Genomic DNA, 18,161 nt, shown 5'->3' on the forward strand with positions numbered 1-18,161 from the left:
AATCGTAAGGTATGTTTTTCTTGTTGTTTATTATAAAACTCGGAGTCTAAATTTAAAAACATGAAACTAACAGAAACTAAGCCAGACGTTTGTTGTTTCATTTCCATTAGAGCTGCAGTCAAAGCTGTGTCTCCCTTTATGCTCCGGCTGATTAACTCCTGACATGTGGTGAAAGAGGATATGGGATTCATTAGCTCGCAAAAATGATTCCTTTGTCATTTGAGCCAATGTTTGAGAGCAATCTGTTGCGCAGGTTCACTTTGTTTGCTTGTCTCCAATGGAGAGTTTCTCATAGACGGTGTGTTTACCCATCCACTCACAGATGAACATCGCTGTGATGGTTCAGTCAGAAATGTTGGGCAGGTTCAGGACTGAATAAAACCAACTGGGCTGTCTTATTATCATTTTGTTTGTTTGTTTTTTAATAGACACATCAAACACCCACACATGTCTGTCTATATGTCCTTTAAAAAAAAATTTCTTTCAAACCATCATTAACTTAACCTCAGCTCGGAGCCTGTGCCAGCTATCATCGGATGAAAGGTGTGTGTGTGTTTACAAGAAAATCAATAATAATAAAGTGGCTAAATGTGTGTTAAGAGATGTCACAGTGCAGGCTCGAATTATTTGAAGTAGTCTGAGTGCCTCATCTACAACGTCATAAAACCTCCTCACGGTCCTGGGTCTGTGGCCCAGTGTTTTGATTTGATTTATTTGTGGGGTTATTGCTGTCTGTGTTTTGGTTTTGTATTTCTAGATCTTTGATTTTAGTCCCATTGGTTTTCTCTGTTTTCAGGTCAGTCGTGTCCCTGTGTGAAGCCTGTGTCCTTGAGTCTGTGTATTTCCTGTTTTACTTTGGTAGTCTTCAGTCTGTGTGCGTCAGGTTCTGTTTTGCTGTCCTCTGTCTCTGTCACGGTTCTGGGTCGGTTCGACCCAGCATTTTGAGTTTGTTATGTCTTGGTTTATCTCTTGAATGATCGTTGTGTTACCTTTGTGATTTGTTGGTTACTATTTGAGTTCCGTGTTTCTGTTTACTCGTGGTTAAGGATTTGTGTTCTCATGTTTTGTGTGAGTTTAGTTCTGTGTCCTGTCTGCGTCCTCGTGTAGTGATCTCTTGTTTCCTGTTTTATTGTGAAGGTCTGTGTCTCATGTGAATGTGTTCAGTTTTACCTCTTGTCTCGTCTCGTTAATTACTCCCAGCTGTGTCCACCACCTGTGTGTAATCTCCCTGTGTTTCTCTGTGTGTATTTAAGTCGTGTCCTCTGTCATTGTAGTTGCTGGTCTGTCTGTGTATCCACCATGTTTCATTCGTGTGTCTCCCTGCCGTCATCATCATGTACCATCGTCTTCCTTCCTTTATGTCCAGGTTCGTGTTCTTGTTCATGCTCTTGTTCATGCTCAGTAGTTTAATTGTCCCAGTATAGTTTAGTTCTCCATTTTGCCATTTGCCTATCTATATTTCGTGTTCAATAAATCACCTTCACACCTTCACGACTGCCTGCGTTTGGATCCTCCTTTACCTTTTCCACACGGCTCTTCTCACTTGCCGTGACAGTACGGACCAGCCAGATATGGATCCAGCGGCATTCACCCCACCCACGGAGCTTCGAGAGCTCATAACGGACTCAGCTTCAAAATTAATCAACCTGTGGCTAGAGCATGAGGGAGAAGCGTTTCTCAGGCAAGTCAGGCTACAACAGCTTATTTCCGATTATCCCTGGCTATTGGACTCACTGCACCCGCTGGTACAAAACTTCATTCTCCACGAACTCCACCTTCATCCCCCCGCTGCTACCGCTCGCCCGCTCACTTCCACGGAGGACGTGCCGTCCGAACCGCCGGACGAGGAATTACCCGGCCTGTCGGAGCCGTCTCCAAAAAGAAAGCGACGTTCGCGCCGTCGGCGTAGCACCCCACAGCCGGATGTCGGGACATGTAAGCCACCAACAGTGGTGAGTGAGAGGGACACTGTTTCTGCGTTGCCAGAAACAAGGACAATTTATTCTGGGGCCATTCTCTGTGTTTCCACTGAAGATGATAGTGGTTTTTCTATGGCCGCGTCCTGAGCCCACGTTCTGTGTTAATGACTGTTTCCACTCTGTTGTTTCCAAGCCTGGTATTATGAATTTAGAGAATGGAAGTGTTGGGGACCCTTTTTCACCTGCACTGATTCATTCAGGGGAAGCTGTAAACCTCACCGAAACAGTTTTTCCTGATCATGTTCTCCCATCCACACTTTCACCACAGTCTAACGTTGGGTCTGCAATACAGTTAGCAGTTCAGTCAGCAGCCCAGCTGCCCGCAGTTCAGTCAGCCACTCCACCACCTGTTACACCTCCATTACCGTCATCTTTGCTACCTGTAGCTCAGTTGCCACTAGTTCAGCAGCCTGACCACTCTTTCATTCAGTCACCACCCTCAGTCGCCAGACAACTCTGGACCCCTGGAGGTTAAGCCACCAGCTCCAGCAACTTCACCCGAGAACTTTTCTGAGCAGTCTCAGCCGTCATCCCTGCTGAGAGCTCCAGTGAGTTCGCCCTTCTGCCTCCGTCCTCTGCTGGAGGATCAGAAGGACCCATTCAGCCGTCTATCTCAGCTGGAGGTCCCGAGGAGCCCGTCCAGCCTCAAGCCACGTCTGCTGGATGGCCCAAGGAGCCCGTCCGGCCTCAAGTCACGTCTGGTGGAGGGCCCAAGGAGCCCGTCCAGCCTCATGCCACGTCTGCTGGATGGCCCAAGGAGCCCGTCCAGCCTCAAGTCACGTCTGCTGGAGGGCCTGAGTCGCCCGTCCAGCTTCAAGCCAAGTTAGCTGGTGGGTCCGAGGAGCCCACCCAGCACCACGCCTCGTCTGCTGGGGGTCCTGGAGGACCCAGCCAGCACATCCTCACATCAGCTGACGGTCCGGGGAAGTCTGTTCAGCCGTCACCTGCTGAATCATCCCCTGTGACTTCTACACCGTCACCTGCAGCATTCACATCACCGCCTGCAGCCTCACCACCTGCTGCATCCGCATCGCCGCCTGCTGCATCCGCATCGCCGCCTGCTGCATCCGCATCGCCGCCTGCTGCATCCGCATCGCCGCCTGCAGCATCGCCGCCTGCAGCATCGTCGCCTGCAGCATCGTCGCCTGCAGCATCGTCGCCTGCAGCATCGCCACTGTCAGGTTCTGCAGCCGCCACGCTGCCGTCCGGTTCCGCAGCCGCTACGCTGCCGTCCGGTTCTGCAGCAGTGTCTCCATCCACGCCTGCAGCGTCAGCCTCATCCACCCCTGCCTCGTCTGGCCCTGCCTCGTCTGGCCCTGCGGTTGCCACACTGCCATTGGACCCAGCTTGTCCTGTTCCGCCTCGCCTCTGCCGGCCGCCTTCCAGGCCTCTAGTTGGGTGTTATGGCCGTCAAGGTCGGCCTCTGGAGAGAATTCGTCGCCACCGCTGGCCGCCACTGCCTTCCAAGTGGCCGGCCTCCTGATTGGTTTTGTCTGCACCGCCGCTGTTGCCGTGTGCACGGTCGGCCCCCAGAACTGTTTGCCCGTCGCCGCCGTTGCTGTCCGCACGGCCGGCCCCCTGAACTGTTTTTTGCTCTGTGCTGTCGACCTCCAGGTTGACCCCCTGAACTTTTCATGGACTCTTGTTGAGCTCTAGTTTGGTTTTGTTGTTAATCTGTTTTCCTGTGTTCTGGACTCTTGTGCTCCTTGGTTTTTTGTTTCGGACCCTCCTTCCTTGGCGTAATTACAAAAATATTGTTTTCCTGCCAGTTCAACCCTTTAAAGCCGGTCGGAGCGGGCACGCTCCGTTTTGTATAACTATTTTTAAATCCCGGTAGCACTGCAACCACGTAAGCTAGCGCAATAATTTTTTTTGCATATGAAACCGGAGGAGTTGTACTTACATCTTATGCCATCAGCTTGTCCTCGGTCACGGTTTCCTTCCACATATAGCTTTGCAAAAACTGCATAAAAAGCACTTGCAGCAATAAAAACATAATATTCCAGAAACAGGCTTTGCCGATCTGATCAGCTGTTCATAACACTTCCTACGTCCATCAGCGCGAACTATCGCATGTCCGCCATGTTCTGCCCAAAACCGGAAGTGACGTCATTTTGCGGAAATGTAGTTTTTTTTTCCATCAGGGCCTCATGAGCCTATACTGGTGTTTTTAAAAGTTATGTTTGACTTTATGACTTTCTGTGTCGTTTCTGGGATGCTTAGAACTCAAATTGCACTGCTGGAAATAGTTTATTTTGATGCACATGCTGTCTTTTTTTTTGCAAATTTGCATTATAATATTTATCTTCGTTTTTCCTGCAGTATATAAAAATTGGTGTATTTCAAAAATAAAACTATGAAGACACTCAAAAATAAATTTCCTGTGGTGGGAAACTATTTTGTGAAACTTTTTTGTATTTACAGTTTTGAGGGATAAGCCTCTTAAATTTCTCTAACTAGAAATATATGTTAAAAAAACAAAAACGATTTTCAATTTTTTGTAGTTTATTGCACTTTTTTGCAATTTATGTAATTACTATGCACTTAATGCAGACATATTATTAAAATGTGAGCTATAATGGTTGTATTGATGTACTTGAAACTTGATGAACTTGAAATGCTCCCAAAAATGGCTCCACAGCATGTAAAAATATAAAGTAAGCTCTGGAGGACTTGGTTCTATGGTAGGTCTTAAAGGGTTAAGTGAACCAGTTACCAAATACTGGTTAAGCTAATCTGAGCAGAACTGTTTGATGGACCGCAGTGCTTGAAAAAAGCCTGGGTGACAGTGCTGTAAGTCATGCCTCCACCATCACCCTGTGTGAATGTGGACGTCACACTGCCAAACAACACTGGCAGAAAAACAGTATTTAATGTCCTGGAATAAGAACTGGGTGTTTGGTAGTTGTGATTGACTAATGTCAAGCAGACAGACTTCAGACCCGTGGCCTGTTGTTGTTAATAAAAAGCAGAAGAAACTGCTGTGATCTGGATTTTTCTTCACATTGCCTTGCTTTATGTCCCTGCAGATTGAGCACTGACTCCACAGTGAAACGGGAGATGAGTCATGGGGACAATGATCTTTTTGTCATTCAAGCTTTGGTTTGAGAGAAATACGATGAGCAGGTGCACTTTGTTTGTTCGTCCCCAGTGGAAAATTGCTGTGACGTTTCAGTGTGTTGCGTATGCTGCTGCTGCTTTGACAGTCCCAGGTCTGACTGATTTGTCAGACACATCCAGGTCTCCTCTGTGTCCATTTTTCATGCAGTGAGCAAATATCCACTGCCTTTTGTAGTGCTACAAAAGGTCATTTAAACCTGTAGAGCAGTGAGAGGATATTAATGATGGTGAAAAAGTCCCCGCACAGGACACTGATCTGTAAGACAGCACTGAGAGACAGAGAAAACTGCTTTTTTAGCCTTTCTCAAAATTTGAATAAGATCTTCGAGGACTCATTAATGGAGGGATTAGAGGAAGCAACACACTCTCGGGGGCCACACCAAGTTTCTTTTTCTTTTCTTTTTAGATTTAAATGTTTATTGAAGTTATGCATAAAATAAAATGTACATCATTTGATGGCTTCCTTTGTTCTAAGACTCGTATATGTACAGGGGAGCATAGTAGTCTAGATGTCCACCATCAATTCAAGTACTTTTCCTTCACATTGGTGTGAAAAAAGAGAGGGAGAAAAAAAACACAAACAAACATATGTACAGATAGATACAGTTTGTAACTATATACATCCAGAGAGAGGGCAATCACAAAGCCACCACACTCAGTAGCAGATGGTGACACAGCATTAGTACATGAGATATATATATATATATATATATATATATATATATATATATATATATATATATATATATATATATATATATATATATATATATTTTAGGGTTGCAACGATACTCGTATCGATATTGAACCGTTCGATACAGTGCTTTCGGTTCGGTACGCATATGTATCGAACAATATAAAATTTTTAATTTCTTTTATCAACTTTTCTTCTGACGATGCTGTCTGTGTTAAGAGCTCAGTGGATCTGCACTCGACAGTGCAGCCTAGGTGGAGTAGTCGAACGCAGATTCACTGAGCGCAGGGCAAGCTAGCCAGACAGAAGCTAAGCTCTCCTTGCAACATGGCAAATTGAACCTCCCCCACCCTCATTCAGATCTGGCGTTTGGAACTATTTTGGTCTTCATGTGAAGTATGACCCTGAAGGTAAGCGCGTCATGGACTAAAGTAAAACAGTATGTCGGATGTGCCACGCAATGCTCAATTACATGGGTGGGAACTACTGCTTTAGCGCAGTTAGCTCGTTAACGTGTTGACGTCCAGCCCCACAGCACGGGGCGATCGGGGGTAGCTCGTTAACGGAGATTTGCCGTGTTGTGGCGTTAACGTTATTTCAGATTAACGCTGACAGCACTAGTGGGAACACAACGAATATGACTGCACATTTACGCCGACATCGTCCTCGTGCAAAGACAAGTGGAAGCAGACAAAAACAACAAGCACGCATGCTACAAACTTTACCCGAGTCACTTAGACAGCCGTTAGCACAGGATTCTCCTTATGGGGACCTGATATGTTTAATATGCTGCTGAGAATATAGCCCAGAAGAAGCGTATAGTATAGCTTTTATTTTGGAAAGAGACATTTCTCTGTAATAAACTCTCTTTTCCAAAGATGAGTGATTTCTCGATCAGATAGATTTATTTTTTTTATTACTTTGTTGTTTCAGCAACATTAAATTTAAAAACTGTACTTTTGAGTTAAAATATATATTTGTAATTTTAATAAATGACAAATTAAAAAGGCATGAACATTTTTTTGTATCGAAAAAATATCGAACCGTGACACCAAAGTATCGAACCGAACCGTGAATTTTGTCCGGCCTTATAGAACTCACATAGCAAAGCCATTTTCCCCAGTGTTTTACAATTTTCTCATACTTAAAATTCACTAAAAAGCAATCTTTTCCATCTTTTAAATCTCTAAAGTTACATAAATCCAGCTGTTTAATGTTGGTGGTTCCTGTGTTCAGTGCGTTTTTACTTAAACTCCTTCCATACATGTGATTTTTTACTTTTCCAATGAAAAGAACAAATGATTTGCCAAATCTCTAACAAGCATTTATAAAGAGTTGGATAAATGGCCTCGCTGCAGTGGGTATTTGGTTTGTAATGTTTCGAGTAGAAAAGATTCTTAACTGGAGATATCTATAGTGGTCTTGGTTTTCTAAATGAAAGATTTGCTTTAAAGTTTGGAAACTCATAATTTCATCTTCCTCTATAATACCACATATCGATATGATCCCTTTTTCTATCCAGACAAGTTTATGTTTAAGTTCATGTTTCAATGAAAATACATTGATAATGGCTTAAACCCTGTCAGCTTTTGCAGTTCTCGGCTTGTGCCAGGGTGGCCGGCTTCGGACGGGGATCAGCTGCCCGTTGCCTCTGGTTCTCTGGACCTCTCCCCTCTGCTGGGATGGATCCACAGTTGTTATCGAGATGTGAGGGCACAGGTCTTCGAGACGCTTGGGCTTCCCACCCTCATTATCAAGTACATGTTGTCAAAAAAGACACACACACCAGCCACACACGTGCTCGCGCACACACACACACACACACACACACACACACACACTGTTGGAGTCAAATTGTTAAATGTTGCCATTATTGTACTTAAATTTGTAAGTCTTTGTTCAAAGTATACGATCAATGACCCATCCCCAGCCTGTTGAATGGTGCGGGAGGCTGTAGTGTTTTATTATAGGGACACATCCTATGTGAGGGTTCTGTTTTCTTGTTTAGTAAACCTCCTGCCTTAATGACCCTTTTGGTGAGCAGGAGGTCACACAAACACACACACACACACACACACAAACACACACACACTCACGTGGACATACACACACACACAAACACACACGCGCACACTCACAAACACACACACACAGTGCCTTAGTTTTATGCAGCACCACAGGGGTTTTACGATGAGTGTTTGTGAAACAGTTTGTCACTGAATAAAAGGCGGCAAGGGGACACTAGGACTCGGAGTCGTCTGAGGTTGGGTGCAGAGTTGCTGCTCTGAGATTCCGACTGGACTCCCCTTGCGCAGGGTAAAACGATCGACCACTGTTTGTCTTGCTTTGCTCACGGTGATAAGTCTCTGAATCAGCGGGGCCTGCAAGCGCAGACCTAACACCCAGGACCGCTTACCAATATTTTTGGCTTTGGTTTGGCTTTTGTGTTTACTGACAAACTCAATATTAATAAAAAATGAAAACAAAATATTTATGAGTGTCTTTATGAAGCGTTCCTGTGTAACCACAGGAGCGTGCTTAGTTCCTTTTGTTTGTCATGAAGAAACCACAAACAAACCTTTGGTACTGAGTCTTGTCTGTCAGCGGAGCCTCGTTGGTATGCTGTCGCTTCTCCAACTCAGTACTGCTCAGCAGGTTTAGGTAGCAGAAAAGAAATGTGATGCCAAACTAGCCTGCAGGGTAATATGATACAGCTCTGTGCAGTATAACCTGTAATGATAATTAGTATGGTCAAAGAATGGTGGCTCTGGGTGATATTTTTCAGTGTCTTTTTGGTCTTACATTAAGATTATTTTCCAAATTCCAATTACAATAAAAGGTGTGAGAGAAAAATCATTACATTCAAGATGACTTATCCAAAGATTCAGTGTTTATTATCTTCTTAAAGAAAACAACAGCCTCACATTTGATTAATGGCTGCCATAAAACGGAATTTAAACCTACTGTGTTGGTGCCTTTCTGTTTCCATCATATTTCAAATGTTAAATACGATTGAAGTCATTTTAAAGTTTAAAGTACTTTGTTTGAACTCCATATTGACAAACTGCTGTGTTAACCTTTTATCCATCAGCATGTTGGTTTGTTTGGACCCAGAAATGACACTAATGACACAACACTTACATCAGTTGTACACTTTAGATAAATTAACACTCCATGAACATCCACAGAGCTGAGTAACACTCAGCTGGCTGGGTCGTAACGCAGCTTTTCTTGATACAGAAAAAATGTGTTTGCATGTGCGTAACCTAAGAGAAATCTTTGTTTGCATTCTGCCCACTTAGAGTTGCACACACCCTCTACACACCCACACAACTAACACACACACACACACACACACACACACACACACACACACACACACACACACAGGTCAGCAGGTAACAGCAGACAGAACTACAGTTAATACTTCAGGTTTAATGTTGACGCTTTGTTCTCAATAGCATGCACATGTTCATGGAAAAGAAAATATGACACAAATATCATTAAACCGAGCACTGATCATTCTGGCCCCACCCGGACTCCTACCCAGCATCCACCTTCACCTGCTTCAGCTCACCACCAGGTGGAGACAAGTTGACAGCACAGCTCCTCTCTTCAAGCTGTCTGCTGCGTATCTGGTCATACAATTACAAAACTGCATCACCAACTGGCTCTCAACTGCTTTAAAGATGCATATTTATTGAACTACTACTACTTACTTGTACCATTGTATCATATTTGCATATACATAGATACTTGCATCTTTATATATGTATGTATAAATATGATACAATAGTACATATATACAAATATGATATATGTACCTGTTAATAAAAAGCAGAAGAAAAAACAGAACTTATATGCCACACACACACACACACACACACACACACACACACACACACACATATATATATACACACATATATAAAATTCTACCTTGAATAGCATATAATTTCTTCTATTTTCTTCTATTAGGTATGCTGCGCCTATTTACTTATTCCTGCCCCGCCCAGAATTTGAAATCTCTGGGATTATTAAAGGTCATCTTATCTTTGTTCTGTTAACGTGAGAAAGAAATGATTAAGAAAACTGTAAACAGGCTGAACCTGTCAGCTGCCACAGTGTCTCTAACTTTGTCTTTGACAGGTGGGAGGTGCCACAGCTTTGGCATTGCATAATAAGATGTGACCTAATGTGACCCGACCACTGAGCTCTGACATTTTGGAACATCACTCATGATTTCCTGCAGCTTTGTCACAAAAGCCTGTAGCTGAGGTGGGATTTTATGCTTTATGAAACCATATTTTTTAAATGGACTAGCCTGTTTATGACACAGATAATTATCACTCGTTTTCATTTCGATTAATTATTGTTTGAGACTGCTGAGAGTAGTTTACTTTCCAGGTTCAGAGATCATGCCAAAGTCTTACCACACAACCCACAACCTGGAACACCCATTAATAAAGCCACCGCAAAGCACTGTGTATAGTTTATTCTATTTATTGTGAGTCATTCTCACATAAAATGTGTTTGTTTATTAAACTCAGAGCTGAAAACAGGCTGATCCTACAACATTTTTTAGTCTTTTAGTTAAAAGAAGATGATTATTTTCATCTGCACTTACATTTATACTTGGAGGTGTGGTTGTTGGTGGACTTCCCCTTTAAAATGCAAACATTGGAAAGCTGGGTGTCAGAGCAATCTTTTTCCACTGATCTCACCTATTCAAATAAAAATAGGTAGTAGCATTCTGTTTGTAAATGCAATATCTCAACAATGTTGGGAATGAATTCCGAATAAACCGAGTTGCATAAAGTGTTCTGAGTGCTCAGGTAGAGTAGAAAAGAAAACAGACTCGTTCTTTTATAGAAAAGCAACAATTTATCAGCTGAAAAATGACAAAATGCCTATTGACTTAGAAACTATGATTCTTACAGTTGGTGTGTATTTTCAGCATATAAAATTATTTTTTAAAGATTTAAAATATCATGTCATATTTGACCTCTGACCTCTCCTTCAAGGTCAACAAATTGATCTGAAGATCAAGGTGATAATAATGCTATACATAGCTATTTCTGTCATGTAAACAATAATAGGAAAAATGTTTCTTATTGACATTGTTCATATTCAAATCAATAAAAGACTACAAGAAATGATAAAACAGATAAAAACAATAAAAAGAAAGACTTTAGTTATTAATGTTTAAGTTGTCTCACACAAAATACCAAAGTGAAAAAGTTTGTTTTAAATTCTTGTAAATTTATTGAAATGATAAGATAAAAATACAATATTTACATAATCATTTACAGCCCAAACTGTTTTTGAGTCTGAGACATTTCCTTGGACTTCATGGCTTGGTTAGTTCTCTGACATGGACAGTCTGCTATGGGACCTTATATGGACAGGTGTGTGCTTTTCCTAATCATCCTAAATGCCCATCATCTACTAAATTTTGTAGGATTTTGAGGTGATAATAAATCCATAAGACTGTAACATGATCATCTGTGGAACAAGTGAAGCACTGTGTATACTTTCCGGATACACTGTATGTAAATACTTTACCTCTTTGTTGATGGTGTGATGGAACCAAACCTGTTTTGTGTGACATAAAAAGTTGGACAGTTGGAATCAGTGGGCATTACAACTTTAATAACATCAGCAAAGACTACCTAGAACCACAAGTAACTTGTAAGTAACTTGTAAATAAATCTTGAATATATGTCCTAATTTCACAATAATGATTCAGTTATTTGTTACAAGATGTTAAATATATTCTATAAATATATTCAGTTGTTTATTATTTTTTATATTTATTAATTATCTTTGACCAGTTGAGTAATTTTCTGTGAAAAAAAGCTAATATAAAAGGTCTACAAAAGTGTTCTTATAAAGTCCAAACATGCTGAGGCATTTAGGGCATTAGCTGCACTTTAGCTTGTTTTGTTTTTTTCAAAAGGTGTTTCTCTTTAGATATGGCACTGTAGCGTTTTAGAAGCTTGTAATTTTCACGAGCAGATTGTACAGTTATAAAGAAAATTATAGATAAGCATAAGAGAACAAATTCAGAATGCTGTTGTAATTATGATTAGGATGTTATAAAAGATATTTTATTATGAAATATATGATAATTTAAATATTGAAGTGCTGATTCTGCTTTTGAAGGTTTGTATCATTTTCCCAAAATGATGGTGAGGGTCGTTGTCATCTTATTTCTGTTTGTTGGTAAGTTAATTATAAAAAACCTTACAGACTATTATTGAATAAAAAAAGAAATAGTGTGAAAACAATATCAATCTCAAACTGGCTTAGGTGGTGCAAACGCTACAACAACAAACACAGCTACAGAAACTACAACTGAAACATCACCAACCACAGCTACAAGAGGTGCACCAACTACAACCACAGCTCCACTAACTACAACAACAGCTGCACCAACTACAACTACAACTACAGTCACATCAACATCAACAACAACTACAGCTCAACCAGCTACAACCACAACTCCACCAACTACAACTACAGCTCCACCAACTACAACTATAGCTGCACCAACTACAACCACAGCTCCACTAACTACAACAACAGCTCCACCAACTACAACTACAGTCACATCAACATCAACAACAACCACAGCTTCCACAAAAACTACAACCACAGCTGCACCAACTACAACTATAGCTGCACCAACTACAACCACAGTTTCATTAACACCAACAGCTGAACCAACTACAACCACAGGTCCACCAACTACAACTACAGTCACACCAACTACAACCACAGCTTCATCGACTACAACAATAGCTGCACCAACTACAACGACAGCTCCACCAAGTACAACCACATCTCCACCCACTACAACCACAGCTTCACCCACTACAACTATAGCTTCATCAACTACAATCACAGCTGCACCAACAACAACTACAGCTGCCCCAACAACAACCACAACTGCACCCACAACCACAGCTGCCCCAACAACAACCGCAGCTGCTCCAACAACAACCACAGCTGCTCCAACAACAACTACAGCTGCCCCAACAACAACCACAGCTGCTCCGACAACTACCACAACTGTCGAACCACCAACTACCACAACAGCACCCACAAACACAGCTGCTCCAACAACAACCACAACTGCCGCCCCACCAAGAACCACAACTGTACCAACAACCACAGCTGCTCCAACTACAACCACAACTGCCACCCCAACAACAACCACAACTGCACCCACAACCACAGCTACCCCAACAACAACTACAGTTGCTCCAGAAACAACCACAGCTGCTAGAACAACAACCACAACTGCACCCACAACGAGAGCTGCCCCAACAACTACAGCTACTACAATAACAACGACAGCTTCTCCAACAACAAGTACAGTTGCTCCAACAACAACCACAACTGCCGCCCCAACAACAACCACAACTGCACCAACAACAACTACTGTTGCTCCAATGACTAATACACCTGCTCCCACAACAACCACAAATTCCCCAACAACAACCACAACTGCACCCACAACCACAGCTGCTCCAACAACAACTACAGAAGCTCCAACAACAACCACAACAACAACCACAACTGCACCCACAACCACAGCTGCCACACCAACAACCACAACTGCTGCCCCAACAACAACCACAGCTGCTCCGACAACAACCACAACTGTCGCCTCAACAACAATCACAACTGCCCCCACAACCACAGCTGCTCCAACTACAACCACAACTGCCACCCCAACAACAACCACAACTGCACCCACAACCACAGCTACCCCAACAACAACCACAACTGCCACCCCAACAACAACCACAACTGCACCCACAACCACAGCTACCCCAACAACAACTACAGTTGCTCCAGAAACAACCACAGCTGCTAGAACAACAACCACAACTGCACCCACAACGAGAGCTGCCCCAACAACTACAGCTACTACAATAACAACGACAGCTTCTCCAACAACAAGTACAGTTGCTCCAACAACAACCACAACTGCCGCCCCAACAACAACCACAACTGCACCAACAACAACTACTGTTGCTCCAATGACTAATACACCTGCTCCCACAACAACCACAAATTCCCCAACAACAACCACAACTGCACCCACAACCACAGCTGCTCCAACAACAACTACAGAAGCTCCAACAACAACCACAACAACAACCACAACTGCACCCACAACCACAGCTGCCCCACCAACAACCACAACTGCCGCCCCAACAACAACCACAGCTGCTCCGACAACAACCACAACTGTCGCCTCAACAACAATCACAACTGCCCCCACAACCACAGCTGCTCCAACAACAACCAAAGCTTCCCAAACAACAACAACTGCACCCACAACCACAGCTGCTCCAACAACAACTACAGCTGCCCCAACAACAACCACAGCTGCTCCTACAACAACCACAACTGTCGCCTCAACAACAATCACAACTGCCCCCACAACCACAGCTGCTCCAACAACAACCACAACTGCCGCCCCAACAACAACCACAACTGCTCCAACAACAACCACAACTACACCCACAACCACAGCTGCTCCAACAACTACTACAGCTGCTCCCACAACAACCACAGCTTCCCTAACAACAACAACAACAACAACTGCACCCACAACCACAGCTGCTCTAACAACAACTATAGCTGCTCCAAACCCAACTAAAGCATCAATCACAACTGCCACAACAAAAACCACCTCCTCTGTTATTTTTAACAACTTCAGCTTTCTGTCCCTAGTTCTGGCTCTAATACCACATGTTCTTAGCTCATATTCTTAATATGTAAATTTTAATTTGTCTTCATTGTGGGTTCATGACTTTTGGTTTGACAGAGAAAAGTTAATTTAAACAGTTTTAGTGTTTTCCTCCTCGAGATGATATTTGTGTTTGTATCATCCAAACATGTGTGATTTGATAACTGATAAAAATATTGTAATGTCTGCTATCTCAACACTGAGCTTATCATGGCACTTTTCAAAAATATCATAAATAAAATCTTTTTGCATTGATTAATAAATGTCCCCTGACTTTTTAAGGATGAGAATAATTTCTCATAATAAGAATTTCTCTACAATAGTCAGTGTTAATACTGACTTATTCAACTTTTATTTATCTTGCTGCAACTCACAATAGTTCTCTCATCACATTTTGTAAATTAAAGACCGTGCAGTATTTGGAAGACAAAACAAGTAAGCACAAACTGTGGGAGAATATTGAGTGACATCCTGCAGTTGTATATAAACACACACAGAGAGAGTATATATGCATAAAAATTATGATATTTTAACACTAGAATTACTGAGCCTTTTTTTCCCTGGTGCAAGTCCCTACTACTAGATTTACTAGCCCTGCGCAAATTTGCGTAAATTCCCCCGACCCTAACACCTCTTGGCACCCCGCTGAGATTTTCACAGGTCTTCAGCTCCATTGTTCTCCTGCTTTTGTTGTGCAAACACACCCTCCCCCAACCCCCAACCATGAGAGATTCAGGTCTTTCCTTCCCTGCAAGGCTACTTTCCTTCCTTACCTGCAGCGTACAATACACCATGTTAGTTTCTATGTGCAATATTTCTCATATGCAATGTTAGTTCTTGTCAAACCTTGTCAGGGTCACACAAACGCACCCCCAAACACAAACACACACACACACACACACACTCACACACCCTCACTCACGTGCACGCACACACACACACACACACACACACAGTGCCTTAGTTTTATGCAGCACGACAGGGGTTTTACGATGAGTGTTTGTGAAACAGTTTGTCACTGAATAAAAGGCGGCAAGGGGACACTAGGAGTCGGAGTCGTCTGAGGTTGGGTGCAGAGTTGCTGCTCTGAGATTCCGACTGGACTCCCCTTGCGCAGGGTAAAACGATCGACCACTGTTTGTCTTGCTTTGTTCACGGTGATAAGTCTCTGAATCAGCGGGGCCTGCAAGCGCAGACCTAACACCCAGGACCGCTTACCAATATTTTTGGCTTTGGTTTGGCTTTTGTGTTTACTGACAAACTCAATATTAATAAAAAATGAAAACAAAATATTTATGAGCTTTCTTTGTTTTCTGTGACATCAGAATTGCTGTACAGCTGGAAATCACCTAAGTGTCTTTATGAAGCGTTCCTGTGTAACCACAGGAGCGTGCTTAGTTCCTTTTGTTTGTCATGAAGAAACCACAAACAAACCTTTGGTACTGAGTCTTGTCTGTCAGCGGAGCCTCGTTGGTATGCTGTCGCTTCTCCAACTCAGTACTGCTCAGCAGGTTTAGGTAGCAGAAAAGAAATGTGATGCCAAACCAGCCTGCAGGGTAATATGATACAGCTCTGTGCAGTATAACCTGTAATGATAATTAGTATGGTCAAAGAATGGTGGCTCTGGGTGATATTTTTCAGTGTCTTTTTGGTCTTACATTAAGATTATTTTCCAAATTCCAATTACAATAAAAGGTGTGAGAGAAAAATCATTACATTCAAGATGACTTATCCAAAGATTCAGTGTTTATGAGAATAATTTCTCATAATAATAATTTCTCTACAATAGTCAGTGTTAATACTGACTTATTCAACTTTTATTTATCTTGCTGCAACTCACAGTAGTTCTCTCATCACATTTTGTAAATTAAAGACCCTACAGTATTTGGAAGACAAAACAAGTAAGCACAAACTGTGGGAGAATATTGAGTGACATCCTGCAGTTGTATATAAACACACACAGAGAGAGTATATACGCATAAAAATTATGATATTTTAACACTAGAATTACTGAGCCTTTTTTTCCCTGGTGCAAGTCCCTACTACTAGATTTACTAGCCCTGCGCAAATTTGCGTAAATTCCCCCGACCCTAACACCTCTTGGCACCCCGCTGAGATTTTCACAGGTCTTCAGCTCCATTGTTCTCCTGCTTTTGTTGTGCAAACACACCCTCCCCCAACCCCCAACCATGAGAGATTCAGGTCTTTCCTTCCCTGCAAGGCTACTTTCCTTCCTTACCTGCAGCGTACAATACACCATGTTAGTTTCTATGTGCAATATTTCTCATATGCAATGTTAGTTCTTGTCAATCCTTGTCAGGGTCACACAAACGCACCCCCAAACACAAACACACACACACACACACACACACACACACACACACACACACACACAAACACACACACCCTCACTCACGTGCACACACACACACACAGTGCCTTAGTTTTATGCAGCACCACAGGGGTTTTACGATGAGTGTTTGTGAAACTGTTTGTCACTGAATAAAAGGCGGCAAGGGGACACTAGGAGTCGGAGTCGTCTGAGGTTAGGTGCAGAGTTGCTGCTCTGAAATTCCGACTGGACTCCCCTTGCGCAGGGTAAAATGATCGACCACTGTTTGTCTTGCTTTGTTCACAGTGATAAGTCTCTGAATCAGCGGGGCCTGCAAGCGCAGACCTAACACCCAGGACCGCTTACCAATATTTTTGGCTTTGGTTTGGCTTTTGTGTTTACTGACAAACTCAATATTAATAAAAAATGAAAACAAAATATTTATGAGTGTCTTTATGAAGCGTTCCTGTGTAACCACAGGAGCGTGCTTAGTTCCTTTTGTTTGTCATGAAGAAACCACAAACAAACCTTTGGTACTGAGTCTTGTCTGTCAGCGGAGCCTCGTTGGTATGCTGTCGCTTCTCCAACTCAGTACTGCTCAGCAGGTTTAGGTAGCAGAAAAGAAATGTGATGCCAAACCAGCCTGCAGGGTAATATGATACAGCTCTGTGCAGTATAACCTGTAATGATAATTAGTATGGTCAAAGAATGGTGGCTCTGGGTGATATTTTTCAGTGTCTTTTTGGTCTTACATTAAGATTCTTTTCCAAATTACAATTAGAATAAAAGGTGTGAGAGAAAAATCATTACATTCAAGATGACTTATCCAAAGATTCAGTGTTTATGAGAATAATTTCTCATAATAATAATTTCTCTACAATAGTCAGTGTTAATACTGACTTATTCAACTTTTATTTATCTTGCTGCAACTCACAGTAGTTCTCTCATCACATTTTGTAAATTAAAGACCCTACAGTATTTGGAAGACAAAACAAGAAGGCCTATGACTCAATGCCCAACACCTGGATCCTGGAATGCCTAGAACTATATAAGATCAACAGTACCCTGAGAGCCTTCATCAGGAACTCAATGGCGGACAACACTGGAGGCCAACCTCTTGCCCATAGCATCAAGTGCGGGATCTACCTATGTCTGCATAGGCCTTAACTCCCTCAGTGAGATAATTGACAAGACTGGCTACGGATACTGACTACGAAATGGATCAGTTGCAGCCACCTCCAGTACATGGGTGACATCAAGCTGTATGCC

General features: G+C 42.5%; 1 pseudogene; it reads left to right on the plus strand.

The window, feature by feature from the left end:
* Positions 1 to 1,571: 1,571 nt before the first annotated feature.
* On the plus strand, positions 1,572 to 14,599 carry LOC146363609 (uncharacterized; annotated as a pseudogene).
* The last annotated feature ends 3,562 nt before the right edge of the window (positions 14,600 to 18,161 follow it).

This window comes from Perissodus microlepis, chromosome 22, assembly GCF_051167445.1.
Source record: "Perissodus microlepis isolate ML-2025 ecotype Zambia chromosome 22, ASM5116744v1, whole genome shotgun sequence".
Lineage (NCBI taxonomy): Eukaryota > Metazoa > Chordata > Actinopteri > Cichliformes > Cichlidae > Perissodus > Perissodus microlepis.